We start from the raw sequence: 19,972 nt of genomic DNA, 5'->3' as shown, positions 1-19,972 counted from the left end.
CAACATTTATATTGTGTCTACTATATATCAGTTATTACATTGTGGATGTCACAATCATCATATCACTTCCTATGACAACCCTAGGAAGTAGGTACCATTATTATTTTCTTCTTTACAGATTAGAAGATAGAAGCAAAACAGAGATAAGATAACTTGTATAACATCACATAGCTGATAAATTTCTATAACCATAATGTTACTCAGATTTCCCTTCGTTTTTTTAGCTTTTTTTTTTTTCAGCACCTTTATGTGGGAACCTGCTCTGAGATAAGAGGGGTTAACTGGTTTAGAGAGAGAAGTCTTTGGAATGAAGTGGGAGTCACCCACCCCTTTAGAACAAAAGGGAAAAAAACAGGAGAAAGAAAAAGTAAATAGCCAAAAAGGTGAAAATCATGTTTCAATCCACATTGTCTCCATAGTTTTCCCTCTGAATGTGCATGGCATTTTCCATCCCAAGTCTATTGGGATATGGGATCATCTTGGATCACCACATTGCTGAGAAGGGCTAAGTCTATCATAGTTGATCATCACATAATCTTGCTGTTATGGTGTAGCATTCTCATGCTAAATATACCTTGCAAAATACCAGCCTTAAAATACTCCTACTACCTACATCTCTTTTTCACATGCTGTTAAACAGAGCTGGAATAAAATGAAACTATGCTAACTGGGTCAACTTCAAATTTGTTATCTAATTTCAACTGGGCCCTACCTCTACTACAAGGCACTCCTTCTAAAAATCCTTAATTTTATATCTCATTACAGAACCTGTTTCACAGTCTTTTCATGGCTTCTACTTTTTTTTACTTTTCTTAATTCCAGAGTTTCACAACAGTGTCCCTTAAACTTTCTCAACTGAGGATCTTGCCTCATACTTCACTGAAAAAATTGAGGCTATTGGTTGGAAACTCCATCTTCTCCTCTCATTACTTAGATGTTTTCCCCTACTACCTCCCTCATCCCTTACTTCTCTCTTACATGAAGAAGTAGCCCTTCTTTCCAAGGCCAACTTCTCTAGGTGTATTTTTGATCCCATACCTTCCCATCTTCTCCATATTATTCTCACTATCATCTCTATTTTTTTTCTTTTCTTCAATCTTTTTCTATCTGCTGTCTTCTTTCTTTTTGCCTAGAAGCATGGCCATATCTTCTTAACCTAAAAAAATACCCCCAAACCCAACAAAACAAAAAACTAATTCTCACTTGATTCAACAATGTGTGCTAGCCATCATCCTCTATCTTTTCATTTATTCATTATTAAGCACCTATTCTGTTCCAGGTATTATGCTAAGTGTTGGGGATACATAAAAAGCTAAAAACAGTCCATCCTCAAGGATCTAAAGTTTTTCTTGGCAAAACTCCTCAAGGAAAAACACACACACACACACACACACACACATATATATATATTATATATATATATATACTCCATTCCTCTACTTTATCTTCTCTCAATTTCTTCTAAAGTCTCTGCATTCATTCAGTTGAAACTGCATCATCCAAAGTTACTAGTGATTATTACTTAACTGATGAATCTAACATTCTTTTCTTGGGGGAATGAGATGTTGTAGTGGATAGAGTGCAAGGTTTGAAGTCAAAGATATCTTCCTGAGTTCAAATCCATTGTCAGACATTTACTGGCTGTGTGACTCTGGGCAAGTCTCTTATCCATGTTTGTCTCAGTTCCTTATCTATAAAATGAGCTGGAGGAGGAAATGGCAAATCTTTCCAATATCTTTACCAAGAAATCCCCAAATGAGGTCAGGAAGAGTTGAACATCATTGAACAATGATAACAACAGTAGGATTGCAAGATCAGACTCTTCTTCTGAATACTCCTTCCTCTCTGTTCCTGACACTGTTCTTTTCTGGTTCTCCTACCTATCTGATTATTCCTGCTCCCTTGCTAGTTCTTCACTTACTAAGCATGGGTATCTTCAAAGACTCTGTCCTGGGTCTTCATCTCTTTAAGTGAATTGGATTTAAGTGAGGCAAGGCTGTACAAAATCATCAGCTCCATTTTCTCCTCCAGAGTCATACAAGTCCAGTAGCAAGAAATAGGTCAGGAGGATTAAAGATGATCCCAGAAACAGTGAGTGGCCTTTTCAAGTTATCTTTTAAGTTAGGTTGAAGCTGATCATATCCCCTAGATAAACAATATTTAAGAGAGCTGATAGATGCACTTCTAGTCTGGTATCTCTTCTCTTGAGGAAAGCAGAGTGGTAGCCTCTAGTCTAGTCTCCTATTTCCCCTTTTGTAAGGAATAAACTCACCTTTGGAGTTGTCCATTCTGCCTCGTATCAAGTAGTATGAGGACAGGGTCCTCATATATATGTTATAAATAGGGATACTACTACTTCCCCGCCTACCTGTAAGATTTGCTGTAAAAAACAAAAACAAAAACAAAAAAAACCTAACAAACAACCTGATAAAGCATGCATCTTTGTACAAACTTCCCTTTCCATAATACTTTGAGCTAAGTGATCCTTACTACTGAGTGATGTTGTCATTAAATGGGGCTTAAACATAGTTTTCAGCATAATCGAGTCCAGAGAATTTCCCCTCCTCTAGTATATGAGCTTCTCATCTTTAGGCATATAAACTCATATAAACTCTAAAGCACTGCATAAATAAAAGGGATGCTGCTACGGTTGAAGATGAAGTATATTAAGTCTTATCTTCCTCCTGTGGAAGGTAGCCAATAGCTATTTTGGCTAGTAGGGCTAGGGTAGAGAAAATGATGATTGTTCAATGAAAGCCTAAGAACCTCAACAGGCTTGGGTGTGGCACTGACTTTGCTGGGTTGGTTTCTCATAAGTCACTCATCTTAAATAAGGTGTTTAATCAGAGGTACTTACCCAGTAGTCCCATTTCCTGTCTTGTGCTCCTCCCCATTTACTGTCTCTATTCTTTCAAGCTCTAGCTTTTCTTTAACCAAGAGGGGTGGCCCCTTATTTAGAGAAATGTCCCTCCCAACTTGTTTTTGCTTCTTATGCCTCTTAACATGCCTTCTAAATTCCAGATTGTTCAGTGTTATAAGGAACTATCAGTGCCAGATTTGACTATTCCTGCTTTTGCTGTAACAATTTTTTTGTAACCTCTTTCTCCTCTTTTCTTTACATTCCCCTGTCCACCACCTTAATGCTGGTGAAATGTCTTTAAATCTCCACTGAAAGAGGAACTTCACAAAGAATTGGATACAGAATTGTATGAACTGGGGAATGGCTAAAATGTAATGTGCAGTCTGAGTGTAATAGAATGTTACAATAACAAATGGCAAATTGAAAATTACAGGGAAGACATATGAACTGATTCAGAGTGAAATAAAAAGAACCTGAAAAATACAGTGACTAGAACAATACAAATAAAAAGTACCCCAACTGCTTTCCAGAAAACCCTGAAACTGAATATTGTGTAATTATAATTACCAAGCGAGGCTCTAAAAAAAAAAAGGCAATGAAGAACTAGAGATCATTATTGATCACAAAATATACATTTTTTATTTTATCACAAAAATAAAAAAAATTATATTAAGTTAAAAAGTTTTTGTACAAACAAAAATAATGCAGACAAGATTAGAAAGGAAGCAATAAACTGGGAAAACATTTACAGTCAAAGGTTCTGATAAAGGCCTCATTTCCAAAATATATAGAAAATTTATACAAATTTATAAAAAATCAAGCTATTCTCCAATTGATAAATGGTCAGAGAATATGAACAGACAATTTTCAGATGAAGAAATTTTTTTTCATATGAAAAGGTGCTCCAAATCATTATTGATCAGAGAAATGCAAATTAAGACAACTCTGAGATACCACTACACACCTGTCAGATTGGCTAAGATGACAGGAAAAGATAATGATGAATGTTGCAGGGGATGTGGGAAAACTGAAACACTGATACATTATTGGTGAAAATATGAACAAATCTAACCATTCTGCAGAGCAATTTGGAACTATGCTCAAAAAGTTATCAAACTGTGCATATCCTTTGACCCAGCAGTGTTTCTAGTGGGATTATATCCCAAAGAGATCTTAAAGGAAGGAAAGGGATCCGTATGTGCAAAAATGTTTGTGGTAGCCCTTTTTGTAGTGGCAAGAAACTGGAAACTGAATGTGTTGGAATCTTTACAAATTGCTAACTCATTAGAGTTGATAGATTATTGATCTGATTTTACAAGAAGATGTTTTGGGCCAGAACCTGAAACAAGGTACTAAGTAGAACTAATTGATACAATGTTTGTGTTCACACCTTTACTCATTGGAGTTCACAAAGTTAACTGTGTAATTTTGTGAATTCACACCTCTCTTGAAGCTCTTAGGGCCAGAGAGCACTATGGGAGAAAACCTATAATCCCATTCTCTCAGAAGAGTCATATATAAGCCAGTGAAGAGTGATTCAATCGAATATTTTCCATTTGGCTGGCTGGTGGCGGAAGGGAGTTTTCAGAGGAAGAAGCTACGAGTAGAGTTGAGCAGAAGATTGAGAAGGCTCTCTGTGGTGGCTGGGCTCCTGTACTTCCCCCACTGAGACCAAGGTGGTCTGAAAGACTCGCCAGAAAGCTAGCCGAGCCCCAGGTGAAGGAGACAAGAGATTCATTCTATCTTGGTGCTGGCTCTGGAGGCTGAAGAAAGCAGAGGCAGAAGCAAAGGACTATCTGCAAGAGCTCTTGGAACCAAGAAGAGAGATAGGCCTCAACTAATCAGGCTACTTTGGAAGGAGAAATAAACATTTGTATTTTTACCAGCTGGCTGCATTTGAGGTAATTAGTGATCTGAACTGATACTAAAGCTGACTCCAAGAAAATCTCCTCAAGAAACCTACCTTCTCCCAGAGAGAATCTATATTATATATTTTAAAGAAGAAAAAAGTCACCACATGAATGGATGCCCATCAATTGGAGAATGGCTGAAGAAACTATGGTTTATGAATGTTATAGAATGTAATTGTTCTGTAATAAACGACCAGCAGGATGATTTCAGAGAGGTCTGGAAAGACTTACATGAACTGATGTTAAGTAAAATAAGCAGAACCAGGAGATCATTATACACTTCAATAACAATAATATATGCTGATCAATTCTAATGGATGTGACTCTCTTCAACAATGAGATGATTCAAACCAGTTCCAACTGTTCAGTAATAAAGATAGCCATCTACACCCAGAGAGAGGACTATGGGAACAGAGTGTGGACCACAACATATCATTTTCACTCTTTCTGTTATTGTTTGCTTGCATTTTTGTTTTTCCTCAGATTTTTTTTTTACTTTCTTTCTAGATCCGATTTTTCTTGTGCAGCAATATAACTGTATAAATATGTATTCATACATTTAACACATACTTTAACATATTTAACATGTGTGGCTCTACCTGCCATCTGGGGTGGGAAGGAAGGGAAAAGTTGAACAGAAGATTTTGCAAGAGTCAATGTTGAAAAATTACCCATGCTTATGTTTTGTAAATAAAAAGTTATAATAAAAAATTAATTTAATTTAACTTTAAAAAAAAAGAAAATAGATCTCCCTTTCATTTTTGCAAAGATGGTGGCTCTATTTCATATTTCATATGCTGTCAGACTTGGTTAATGTATTGGTTAGTTTTGCTGAATTGCATTTTTTCTCTCTTTTTCTTTTTAAATGAGGAGTGGCCCTAAGACAAATGCAAATCTTTTATGTGGTACCTTGCAGATGACAAAAGTTTAGAATAGTCGATATTGGAGGGATTGTGGAAAGAGAGGCACATCAGTACATTGTTAGTAAAGTTGTGGAACAATATAACCATTTTGGAAAATAATTTGTAATTATACAAATAAAATTACCAAAATGTCTATGTTCTTTGACCAAGAGTTTCCTCTACTACACTTATACCCCAAGAATAATATTGATAGGAAGAAAATCTCCATATACACCAAAATATTTATTTTTTGTGGTAGCAAAGAATTAAAATTATATAGAGTCCCATCAACTGGAGAAGGACTAAACAAATTGTGGTACATGAATGTAATGGAATATTACTGTACTCTAAGAAATGACAAATATGACAAATATAGAAAAAGTTTAGAAAAATCTTCAGGAAGTGAGACAGAATGATGTAAACAAAATCAAATAAGCAATGTACATAATGACTAAAACAATGTAAATGGAAATAACTACATAAAAAATTAAAAGTCAATACTTTAAAATTATTTTTTCTAAAAAAGCATACCTCAAAAGAAAAGCTATGAGAAGATACCTCTGTAGCACCCCTTTGCAAAGGTGGGAAGTTCATAAGTGGTAGGAAATTGCATATATTTTCATACTTTTTTCATTGAATTGATCAACTATGCTGATTTTTCCCTTTTTTTTGAAAATTATTTGTTACATAGAATAGCCTTTTTAGAGAGAAAGGGAAAAGATTATTTGGGGTAATTTTGGTGATTAAAAAAAAGGAAATATATTTTTAAAAAACAGGGAATAATGCTTTGAGTGGGGAGGAAGATTTAATTTTAAAATGAAGGAGACAAATCAAAAGATAACAAAAAATTAAAATTTTAAATAAAAGGCTTCAATATGGGCCAGAAATGGAGAATGGCAATAATTTTTATTGCCTTCTTACATATTCTTTATCAATAGGCCCTTGTTATATGTCATACATGCCTCAATAACCATGTTGTTCTAAGAAACCTCTTTCTCAGTCTTTCAGGTCAGTAATAGGAATCTATTCTGAGTTTCCATTGAGGAAACTGAGAGGATTAGAATAGCAAGTGGATAATTTTGGGAAATGATTGAACCACATTGAATCCATATTGTGATTCATTTCTGGAGTAGCTCAGTTCCCTTTCTATTGATTTATAGGTTTTGTCCTTTTCTGTCTTATAAGAAAACTTTATTCAATTGTGGGAATTGGAAGAAAACCTTATTGTACTGTTTGAACTTACCTCTGCATGGTTGGGAAGCTGGACTACCTCTACTTACTGTTTAGAAACCCTTTACTAAGGACCTAGATTATGATGACCAGAAATCCAGTCGACCCAAAGATTGATGCAAGGAGTTTTCTAAGAACATTTATGCATCTCAAGCAATCCATATGTCTTATCTGAAAATGCCCCATATGGATTAATTAGTTATTGTTTCCACATGTGGGGAGAGTGGGGCATCTCTTTTTCTTCTCTTCCTTCCTTCCTACTTTCCTTCCTTCCCTCCTTCCTTCCTTTCTTCCTTTCATCCATCCTTCCATTTTTCTTTTCTTTCTTCCTTGAAGATCGGGGGTCCAAAATGCTAAGTATGATTAAATATTCTTCATGATCTATATTCACTGGCTCCATTTTTAGTTAAGGTGTGCTTAGATTACTTTCTTCAGTTCATCATACAGGACAAGCACAAAAGCTCTACCCCATGCTCTTAGAACAATGGACCAGACACCCTTGAAGAAAGCTTTGCTATACTCATATTTAGCAATTTTCTTCCAAATTGTCCCAGAGTACATGGTATCAGCTCTTTTGCACCCAGAGTGCATCATCATTTGCCATGTTACTATATCAAAGGGATAGAACACACCTGCCCCAACAGTCACTGTTTGTGCAATCATCCAACTTATTACAATATGAGTGTTCTTTGCATCTGGGATCACACCTTTTGTTGTATCATAGATTTCAAAGATATGCTCTATAGATGATACCTTACACTAAGACATTAAAACCTTGATATAAGCCACAAATTCCATCAAACTTGGTGATTTTCATAAGGCAGTCTTCCAGGCCTTTGAATTTTTTCCCAGTGCCAGATTTCCCAATATCAGCTGCCAAGAGAGTTTTCACAAAATCCAAGGGGTAGACAGCAGAGAGAAGTGGCTCCAGCTGTACCACCAGAAGCGAGATTGCCAGCAAAATACCTCCAAAATTGTGTGTGCTTGTCTACCCCTCCCCAAAACACCTGTTTATAATTATCCTTAAAGGCAAAGCTAAGAGCCTAGGTAGGGAAATATCTGATGACATTTGCTATTACCCCACCAGAAGGAAAGCAGCCCTTGTTAATTTGGAACTTGAAGTATACAATCTATTATGTCTTTGTACTGCTTATCTGCAGCAATTTGTTTACTTCTATGCTGCATCTGTAATATTAGCTGGACTATCTTGATGCTGGTCACTCTAGTACTGGAGATAACAGCAGCAATACCACTAGAAGTCCTTGGTCAAGAAGATGGCCTGTTCCATAGTGGTTAAGAGAGAGAATGTGTTGGAAATGAAGGAAGAAAGCCAGAGAGAGAGAGCTAAAAGCTAAGGAACTTGTGGCTGCCTACACAGTCCTTTGCTACAGCTCAGATCAAAAGGCAATATTATTATACCTGTTTGCTCTCTCACTCTTAATTTAGAAAGTCCCTAATCTTTCCTCCAGATAGAAATCAGATTACTTAATGTTGTATTGTTTCCTTTTAATTATTTGGGCTTATCTGATTGTTTTAATATATAAAAATCTTTCTTCCCCTGTATTTGGACTCCAGACCCAAGCTGAAGATGTCTGGTTCTGGTTTGTTGAGCATTGTCATGTATTGTTAATAAATCACAATGCTCAGAAACTCAAACTTTTGTTTCCTCAGTCATTTTTCACCCACCACACTGGAAAAAGGAAAAAGGCAAAACATATCCACTATTTTAACTTTTTGTGAGATGAAATAAAGGTTGTCCCAAACCCAATTTGCATTTGCTACATCAAGTGCTTGTACAGGATCTGGGAAATTTGCTATTCACTTCTAGAGACTTTGAAATATGAATTCTATTATTAGTATATTGGAGATCTTTTAGTAGTAATTCCAAGTGGAAACCTCCAAAGAGGGAAATTGACCATCATTGAGTCAGTCTCTATGATCCAATATATAATATATATATATACACACACACACATACACACACATATATACACACATATGTGTGTGTTTGTGTATGTGTACATGTTTCTCCCAAGTGAAATGTATACACACACACACACACACACACACACACACACACACACATATATATATATATATATATATATATATATATATATATATACATATATATATACACAATGTGTGCACATACACTTTTATTCTCACATACACATATGCACACACATACACACACACACATTCATACACATTCACAGGTCATGACCCCAAAATTGAATTATAAAGACTGACTCATTAATGATCATTTTTCTTTCTTTGGCTTGTTATCCCCACTTGGAATTACTATTAAAAGATCTCCAATATACTAATGGTAGAATTCATATTTCAATGTCTCTAGATACCTATCTATCTCTATCTATATCTATATATATCTATATACAAGTTTCTCCCAAGCGTAATGTATGCCATTTGAGGCTAGGGACTATTTTGTTTCTATTTTTGTATTTCTAATGCTTAGCATAATCCTGGGTCCCAATAATTGTTCAACAAATGTTTGTTGAATTGAATTGACTTGCATATGACTTTATTATGCAGCTATAATCACAGAAACCCTCCACTGCTCTCCCTCACTTAGGACAGTACAACTTTCTTTCCAACATTTAAGTTAAGTCTTTTCTAGTTTCTCCAAACTAGTGGAGAATCTTGATTTTTTCCTTCAAATTGACTTTAGTCCCTTAATTATGTGTTATCTCTGTTTTATTTTTCCTCAACACTCCACTTCTATTTAACCTTAGAAATAATTCCTTGGGTGGGATGATATCCTGAATGGCCCAAGATATGCTGAGTCTAAGCTTTACCATCTGTTCCTCTAGTTCTCATGCTTCCCTGCTTTTGGCTGATGCACCGATTTTCTCTGATTTACTCATTTCACCCTTCTTATCTTGCTTTTCTGATTCAAAATTCTGGCTTCAGGCCCAGAATAGTTGAATAAGATGAATTATTTGTTAGTCTAAAGATTTGGGATTATAGAGAATTGTTTGGTTAATTTCTTGGTCCATCAGTTTAATTTTTTCTCTGATGATTCTTGGTCTTAATTTGAAGTAAGAACTTGATATAAATCTCCTCTTCTAGACTCAGTAGGAAAACACCAATGTTTATTCAATATTACTTAACTCCTAACTGCCTGAATTATTTTAACTGGATCAAACAGAGATGTTCATATTCTTTTCTTTTTTGATTTTGACCTCAGAAGTATCTCAGAATTTATTCCATTATCATTAACATCTGGAAGACAGCTTCAAACTGAAATTTGTTAGGTCTCAGTGGTTCCGGTACTAGCATGCCATCTTCACTTTTCTCTTCATATGATTGTCCTTAGTTAGCAGCCCCCAAACTAATTTCCATGGTCCATGTAATGACAAGACAACCTGTACAGTGTGTTAGAGGTCTATCAGGAGAGCTCTGCCCTGGCTTCCCTGGAAGCAAAGCTGATATGCCTGTCAAACCTGATTTTCCATAGCTGTCTGGGCAACACTCTTATTCCAGGTCTCATTCATGTTCGTCTCTTCAGTGCTATGAGAAAAACAAATGACCAGAATCTGTACCTCTAAGAACAGGTAATGCATCTGAAGGTTGTGGGGGAATGGTAGGGATTAAGAGGAGAATGATGGCAGGGATAATGGAGGAAATTCCAGGAGGTTTGATTGGTTTGTGTACTAGCCAAGAAGAAAACATCCTAATCCGATCCTATTTTGTTTGTATGTGTATGTGAGTAGAGGGAACAGTATGGTCCTGGGTGTTGGGGTTAAGAGAGTATTATGAGGCAGGTTATTAAAAAAAAAAAGTCTTAGCTTTGGGTTGAGTGAAAAATACTCTGATATGAAGAACATAATGAATTTCCTTTGTGTTATTTGTCCATGCCTTTGTAGTTTTTTCCTCATGTAGTTCCTCCTTTCATCTGTCTCTTAAAATCCCTAGTTTCCTTCAAATCTCAAACTCAAAAGATCCTCTGAGCTATTATTGCTTTCCCTGACCCAATATCATATTATCTTGGATTTTTTGTGTCTTGTACAAGATTATATGAGTATATGCCATCTATATGAATAGAATCTAAGTGCAGAGGCTTTGATTTTTATCTTAATATCCCTAAATAGAAGTACCTGTGATATAATAGATACCTAATAAATTCTTGTGGATTGATTGATTAATTTATAGTTTCTAAGTAACATCCAGAAAAGGGAAAAAAGGGAGAGCTTCAAAATCTAATTCAAGCCAATAAGTATTTATTAAATATCCACTATGTGCTAGGCACCAAAAAAAAAAAAAAAAAACAGTAGCTCCTTCACTCTGAGATGCTCACAATCTAATGGGGGATACAACATATAAAGAATATATAAGAATTATGTATACAAGATAACTTATCAGAGAGAAGACACCAACTATAAGTGAGACTAGGAAAAACTTTTTAATTAAATTTTCTTTAAAAAAACAATTCAACTTCTCTCCTTCCCATCTCCCTTTTGGGAAATTGAGAAATCAGGAAAAACAAAACCTCTGTTAAGACATGTACAATTAAAAAAAAACAAATTACTATATTGGCCATGTCCAGAAAAATATAATCTTCATTCTGAGTCTACCAGCTCTCTATGAGGAAGTGAGAAGCATGTTTCATCACAAGTCCTCTGGAATTGTGGTTTGTTATTTTATTGATCAAAGTTTCCAAGTCTTGTTTGTCTTTATAATATTGTTGTATAAATTGTTCTCCTGATTCTGTCACCTCACTATGCAATAATTTATACAAATCTACTCAGTTTTTCATTGAAACTGTGGGAAAGGCTTCTTGCAGAAAGTGGGATTTTAATTGACAATTGAAGGAAACCAGGGAAGCCATGAAGTGGCAATAAGGAGGGAGAAAATTTCTTTCATTTCTCCAGGTAAAAATACCTGGAATTGGGAGATGGAGTATCTTGTAGGAGAAAGGCCAGAGTCCATGGAGGGGAGTAAGGTGTAAGAAATGTAGGAAGGAGATAGTTTGTAGAAAATTTTAAAAAACAAACAAAAGATTTTATATTTAATCCTGGAGATAACAGGGAGTAATTGGAATTTATTGAGCAATGAGGTTACTTATGCTTTAGGGAACGCAAGATGGACTGAAGAAGGGAAAGATTTAAGACAGGGAGACCAATGACCAGGATACTGTAATATATTGAAAGATGAGATGTCACAGGAAACAGTTGGGCATATATGAGAGATACTGCAAAGTATAATTGACAAATATATTGGATATGGGGGGAGGGTCTGATAGTGAGAAGGATACCAAGGTTGTGAACCTAGCTGATCACGAGATTAATATTGTTCTTAGCAGTAATAACAGAAAAGGGGAAAAGAGGAAAGTTCTAGGGGAAAGGTAATGAGTTCATTTTAGATACGTTGAGTTTAAGTTTTCTACAGGACATCTAGTTTGAAGTATCTGGCAGGTGCTTAGTAAATGTTCATTTGCTGATTAAAAAGGCAATTTAGCATATAAAAGGTTATTGGTTAATTTGTAAAAAAAAAAATTAGTTGCGGTTGAATGATGAGGTCAGAAGCTGGATAGCAAAGAATTAAGAATTGGGTGAGAGGAAAGAAGATGGAGGCACCAATTATAGACTGTCTTTTCAGGAGATTAGTCAAGGATAACAAATACAGGAAAGAGTTTTCTGATGATGGGGAATGTATGGTCATGTTTGTAAATATCAGGGAAGTAACCAGTAAAAGAGAAGGGATTGAAGATTAATGAGAGAACAGGGATGGTGAAGATGGAATGGAATTGGAATGAAGAAGGGTTTGTCTTTGCAAGAAGGGCCATCTCTTCGTGTGAGATTGTGAAAAGATCGTGGGGAAAGATATCTGAGTCATATAAGATGAGGAAAAAGGAAGAAAAAAAGAGGTTTTGGTGAATGGTTTCAATATTTTCAGTGTAATGTAATGCATAATTTTTACCCGAGAGAGTGAGGAAAGTGTTGCCATGGAAGGTTTAAGAAGAATAAAAAGTATGAAAAAGCTTCTTTAGTAAGTGTGTGGGATGTAGAAGACCATTACCCAAAATGACTATTCAGGGATCACTCAAAATAGAAAGCAGAAAGGTTGTTTATTATGCCTTCAGAGGATGAGCAGCTCTATCACAAGATAAGAGAAAGAAAAAGCTTGCGGTAGGAGGGCTAAAGAAATAGAAAAGATACATAGCTTTTATACAAGAGATTATGTCACAAGTAAGAAAGCATTGAGAAGGGAAGGGGGAGGCATCTAATTGGTTGTTGCTATCTGGAGAGATTGGAATGAAAGGTTTCTGTTTTCCCCAAACCACATGATTTCTAGGAAACAGAAAATCAGGTCTTCAGGCTTGAGATATAGCTGGCCAAGGCTCAAGTATATATGGGCCTGTGAACATATTATACAGGTCATAGGGGAAACACAGAAATAATGAAAATAAAATACAGAAAAAGAATTCACATATTCCTGTAAATTTTTCACCTTTTCTCTCTATTCCACACAGTGAGTAAGATGATAATTAATCTATTAAGAGATATAAAAGGATTTCCTTGCTGAAGGGAAGGCCCAGTTAATATGAGATAAAATAAATTTAGTGGACTCAGTTAACACAGTTTCATGACTTTCTCTAGTTTTGTTCATCAGCACATGAAAAGTATGGTATGTTGGCAATAATCCAAAACTAATGTTTTGTCAAGGCAGGATTGTTGAGGGAATAAGGATAATGGAGTACAGAGAAGATAGTTTAATTATTTCACCAAGGTGTCAAGATGGAAAAGGAATGGAGGGAAACAGGTCAGGGTCATGGCCTTAGAAAGAACTGAAGGGTAGAAGAATTGGAAGTCATGGTAAGGATGAAGAATGGGGGAGGATCACAAACCAAAAGGAGAAATGGAATAATAAAAATTATGATCAGATAAAAGAATTTGCTGAAGTAGGATGGAGGAAAAAAAATCATAAAAAGTGGGTAAGATAAGGAACCAGAAAGTTAGGGTATTTGAGGGAAAATCACTATGTATGTTGAAGTTCTCTAGTATAAGGATAGAAGTTGAGAAGGAAAGACAATCTATAAGCCAGGTGTTAAACTCAGTGACGAAGAAAGGAGAGTTTCCTTGTAGATACAGTCACCAGAAAATCTTGCTTGGATGATAAATATGGATTGATGAATCTCAAGGGAGGAGAGATTACTGAATGATGATGGCAGAGGAAGACGCAATGGAGAAAAAGAATTATTTAAATTCCTCTAGTGAGTGAGTGAGTCAATGTATGAGTGACTAGTACTAGAAAGACTGGTCAGGGAAGCTCTATCATCAACAGAGATCCAGGTCTCAGAGAGTACAAGAAGATGGAAAGGACAAGATGAAAGCAAGTTTGTTATTTATGGAGTGACTTTCTAGAGAGCACAGTAGAAGGAGTTGTTAGATATTGAATGGGGCATTACAGATAGAAACATGGCCAGAATGTGAGGGAGGACAGAGAATGGATTTTTTACAATGACATCTTCAGAATTACTGGGATGGAAATGTATGATGGGCTGGGAATGTTGTCACCAGAGGTTCAGGTCAGAAGGTGAAGTCGGGGGTGGGGGTGGAGAATGAACTTCTGGATCTTCTTATAATGTGGAGGTTACAGGCAGAGAATCACAGTTTTTCTAAGGTCCTAAAAATGGTTTGTCATAGAAAAAGTGGAAGGAAGTGGTGAAAAGTCAAACAAGGAGTGTATTATAACTGTGGCAGACTGGCAGGATTGGAGAGTTGATAAAATAGCTTATCAGATAAGAGGATAATTGAGCAGGGGAGTGATATGGTCAGATCTACAACACTACTATAATAATTAGCTGGTTTTAAAGCCCAGCAGTAATATAATGGCACTTCTATGACTACCTACTCTGTTGTGTTAACAAATTTGTTTCAGATTAAAAGTTAGAAATATACTCACAATCACTTTACATAGGAAGGAAGCCTTTACATAGGAAAATTCCTAACATTTAGTTAGGAATTTGATTCTCTGCCTTAATTTATATTTGTATCCATCTATAGTTAGCCTCCTTTGTGGAGCTCTTATACATATTTAAGGAAAATTATTTTGGCAGCAGTGGAGAGAGGTTGAAGGTAGAGAGACCAAGTAGGAAACTGGCACAAAAATCTATTCCTGAGGCTAGTCTGTATAGTCTGTATAGCACCAGGACTGAATTCAGGAAAACTCATCTTCCTGAGTTCAAGGCTTCAGATTAGCCATGCAACTTTGGGCAAGTTATTTAACTCAGTTTGCATGATTTTCCTCATCTGTCAAATGAGTTGGAGGAAAAAATGTCAATTCCATTATCTTTGTCAAGAAAACCCCAAATGGGGTCACAAAGAGTTGTCAGGACTGAACAGCAACAAACAACAAGTAGAGCCAAGATGGCAGAGTACAGAACTGAACCCAGCTGAACTCTCCCAACATTTCCCTTTCAAACAACTTTAAAATAGCTTCAAAAGAAATTTTGGAGTCACATAACCAACAACAGGCTAAAGGGAAATATTTTTCCAGCCAAAGTCAATTTAGGAGATCCTCAGGAAAATAACAGTGGGGAAAGTGCAGGCCCAGAACAAGATAGGAGCATCAGTGCTGGCCTCAATTTTCTCTGTAAAGTGAGAGGTGAGATCCTCACCTGGGATGGGGGGAGAAATGATGGGAATGGGGTAACAGGAAGATAGAAGAGAAGAGAAAGTTTGGAATATTCTATACAGGAAGAGGGAATCAAGGAGAAATAAAAGGACTGCCTTGATGCAGTACAGTTGAAATTGAATGACATGAATTATTAATGGACGCAATCAAAATAATTGTTACACTTTCTCTAGCTTCTTTCTGCAACTCAGCAGTTTGTGAATAGGCATCATGAAAGCAGTTGGTGGGAGTTATCCAGGCTTAACGTTTGGCAAAAGAAAAAATGCACTAAGACAGAGGGACAAGGAATTTTAATGGAGAAGACAGGATAGAGTTGAAGTGACTAACAATTGGGTTGATATTAGAGAGAGAGGAAAGGGAAAGCAGAGCAAGGGTAAATGATTTGGAAAGTGTTAGGAAATGGAGAAATTAAAGATTTCTGTGAGGTCAAAGTGGTTTAGGAGGATGAAATATAGGAAGAAGTAGAATAATAGGAAGCTATAGTCACATAGAAGGATGTCTGTGTTTCTAATGAGGGAAGCAGAATATTTATGAGGGATGGTGAAATCCAAAGAGTGATCACCCCTATGTGTAGCTGTGTTAGAGTAAAGGAGTAGGTCATGCAATTTAAAGAAGGAAATGGGAGTTCAAGAATTTTGATTGCTCACCTAAATGGATATTAAAATACCTTAGTACTATATAAGGAAAACAAGAGTTGGGAGTGGGGCACAGAGAGCTAGATACTGAATCTTAGAGAAGACCAACAACAAACTGGAATGGGGATCAGTATGTTAACGCTGCCATAGTGCATTGGGTGCAAAAGTTTGATTGAGTGGACTTTGAAAAAAGAAATGATGTTCAGTAAAGGCAATAAAAGGAGAGTCTGAAATGACAGTAGATAATAAGGAGTATTCTTTTTTTTCATAATTATAACTTTTTATTGACAGAACCCATGCTTGGGTAATTTTTTACAACATTATCCCTTGCACTCATTTCTGTTCCGATTTTTCCCCTCCCTCCCTCTGCCCTCTTCCCCAAATGGCAAGCAGTCCTATACATGCTAAATATGTCACAGTATATCCTAGATACAATATATGTGTGCAGAACCGAAGAGCTCTCTTGTTGCACAGGAAGAATTGGATTCAGAAGATAAAAATAACCCGGGAAGAAAAACAAAAATGTTTACATTCATTTCCCATTGTTCTCTCTTTGGGTGTAGCTGCTTCTGTCCATCCTTGATCAATTGAAACTGAGTTAGATCTCTTTGTCGAAGAAATCCACTTCCATCAGAATACATCCTCATACAGTATCGTTGTTGAAGTATGTAATGATCTCCTGGTTCTGCTCATTTTACTTAGCATCAGTTCATGTAAGTCTCTCCAAGTCTCTCTGTATTCATCCTGCTCATCATTTCAATAAGAAGTATTCTAATGAACCCTCTAGGATGTGTGTTAAGACTTGGTGAGAATTGGTAAGGTGAAATGAAAGTATAATAATTTGGGGGAGGAAAGCTGGGGATGCTATATCATTGTAGGGGGTCCATGAATTTCTGTATTGTGGGATTTTTCTCAAGTGTTAGACTACTTGCTACCTTGTGGCAAGATGTACAGTTTATTTCAGACAGATTACATAGAGGAATTATTTTTTTGGCTGTTTCATTGCCCCCTCCTTTGTGAGGGTATAGTGGGGAAAGTGCTTGATTTGAAGTCAGAAGACCTGGATTTGAATGCTACTTCTGCAGGAGCAATTTACTACCAAGATGATCGTGGGTAGATCATTTTACTTCTCTTAGATTCCATTTTCTCATTTGTCAAATAAGATGTTTGATTAGTTGGCTTCTAAAATCATTTCCAGTTCTAACTCTATGGTTCTGTGAACCGCAGGATGATTTTATAAAGCTCAGGATAGCCCCAGAATCTGAGATTGTGATTTAGAATAGCTTTATCCAATGATTTTCCTATCTGCAACTACCTAGGTACTGGGTAATGTAGGGGCAATGTGCTCACTGGTTTCAGAAGCTTCAAGCATTTGTGCTGAATAGTTTAGAGTTTCCAAGACTCAGAGTCAGAAAATACAGCAGAGAGTGGCTAGAGAGCCTCCGAATTAGTCCTGAGCCTAACCCTTGAGGCAGCCTCAGGAATTTCCAACCCAGGATCCCATTACCTGAATTTTTAAGTTAGCAAAAAGTTATAAAAATAAAGGTATACTACTAATTCATTGTAATTTTAAAAAATCTTTTAAAACTAAAAAAAAAAACAAACACTTTTTAAAAAGCTTTGGGGCCTTTAGCACCATTAGAAAAGATAGAAAATAAATTTGAAGTAATCTCAAGGTGTGGGTGTTGTCTCCTAAGCAAAGGATCTAGCAAAATCAAAAGAAGAATAGAAGAAGGAGCTCATCATCATTCCTTCTTAACTTCCAATATCCAGATTCTTGACCTTTTGTAGTACAATAGTCTCTTAAGACTCTCTCAAGAATTGTGAAGGAGAATTAGGCAAATAAAATGACAGGAAGTTCTATTTTGAAAATAAAAATATCTCCATTATATGAAAAAAAAAACTCTCCTTTTTGCCAGTTGATCTTAACTAATTCTTCCTCTTTATCCTTAAAAAAAAAAAAGCATTGGTATGGCATCTCTAGGAACTTTTAGGAATCAAGATTTTACTTTCTAATCTATTCTCATTCTGTCCTAAGTGGTTCATAGCGGATAGAATTCTGGATTCAGAGTTGTGAAGACTTCAGTTCAAATCTTAGCGCTGATGTTTACTTTTTAAAATTTTTATTTATTTTTATACACATTGTTTTATGAATTACATTGGAAGAGAAAAATCAGAGCAAAAGGGAAAAACCATAAGAGAGATTAAAAAAAAAAAAAAACAGAAAAAAAGAGGTGAACATAGCATGTGTTGATTTACATTTAATCACCATAGTTCTTTTTCTGGATGCAGTTGGTATTTTCTGTCCAAAGACTATTGGGATTGCTTTGAATTACTGAACCATTGAGAAGAATCAAGTCTTTCATAGTTGATCATCACACATTTTTGCTGTTATTGTGTACAATGTATCCCTGGTTCTGCTTGCTTTCCTCAGTATCAGTCCATATAAACCTTTCCAGGCCTTTCTAAAATCAGCTTGTTCATCATTTTTTATAGAACAATAATATTCCTTTATCTTTATATACTACAACTTGTTCAGCCATTTCCCAACTAATGGACCTCTACTCGTTTTCTGATTCTTTGTTACTGCAAAAAGAGCTGTTACAAACATTTTAGCACATGTGGGTCCTTTTCCTTCCTTTATGTTTTCCTTGGGATACAGACTCAGCAATAGCACTTCTGGGTCAAAGGGTATGCATAGTTTTATAGTCCTTCGGGCATAGTTCCAAATTATTCTCCAGAATGCTTGGATCACTTCACACCACCACCAACAATGCATTAGTGTTCCAGTTTTCCCACATTCTCTCCAACATTTATCATTATCTTTTCCTGTCATCATAGCCAATCTGAGATATGTAGTGGGCATGGAGGGACTGCTAGTACAAAGGCATTGAGTTAGGAAGTATAATGCTACATAAGGAACTTTTGGAAGACTAGATTTGTTAGTGAGCAGAGTGCATGTAGAGGAGTAATGTGGAAATCTGGAAAAGCATATAGGGGAAGGATGGTAGCTCCCTCAACAGAAATAGATTTGATAAACAACAGAATCATCTGGAGAGCATGGGAGCTGGGAGGCAAAATGCTACTGTCAGCATTTTTATTGGTCTCCCTGTCTCAAATCTCTCCCCATTATAATCTATCATTGCTCCTTAATGAGACCAGGTAAGAAAAACAATTCACTGTTACCTGATCAGATTTTCTTTCCATTTCCAGCTTCCATTTTGGACATGTGTTTGAAATGCCTATGAGAGACATCCTGATATAGAGATACTCACCTAATGAGCAAAGGAATGGCTTGGAGAATTCTGTGTGCCTAGGAAAACAATTTTCAGGTTTTAACAAGTGTCAGTTAAGGAGAACAAAACTAATTTGTTCTGAAAGTGTTTTGTTGTTTTGTTTTGTTTGTTAACTTATATAGCCTTTTTATTGCAAAATATATTACATACATTATCTCGTGATTCTCACAAAAACCCTTTGATTGGGAATACAACTTTTACTTATCCCACTTTTACCAACAAAGAAACTGTTCCTCAAAGAGTCAACTTGTCCATGGTCATATAGCTAACAAGAGAGCATATCTTCTCCTGGCTTTAAAGTGGTTTTTGGAATGAGGAACTAATTGGCAGGAATGAAATTAGGAGGAAAGTTAGCAGGATCCCAAATTCAGAAACATTCTGTTACTTTCCCAAGACTAAATGTTTAGATTACAGTATTCTAGTTTTCAAGTAATTAACTTGAGTAATATTTACCACATCTAAGTTACTTGTTCTCCTT

The 19,972-nt window shown here is 36.0% G+C and overlaps 1 pseudogene; it reads right to left on the bottom strand.

The window, feature by feature from the left end:
* Positions 1 to 7,319: 7,319 nt before the first annotated feature.
* The window catches only part of LOC127561387 (ADP/ATP translocase 3-like), a 43,645-nt pseudogene continuing 30,992 nt past the window's right edge, over positions 7,320 to 19,972 (bottom strand).

Source organism: Antechinus flavipes, chromosome 4, assembly GCF_016432865.1.
Source record: "Antechinus flavipes isolate AdamAnt ecotype Samford, QLD, Australia chromosome 4, AdamAnt_v2, whole genome shotgun sequence".
Lineage (NCBI taxonomy): Eukaryota > Metazoa > Chordata > Mammalia > Dasyuromorphia > Dasyuridae > Antechinus > Antechinus flavipes.
Note: the sequence above shows the minus strand (reverse complement) of the source record. Positions and strands in the feature narration are given on the sequence as shown.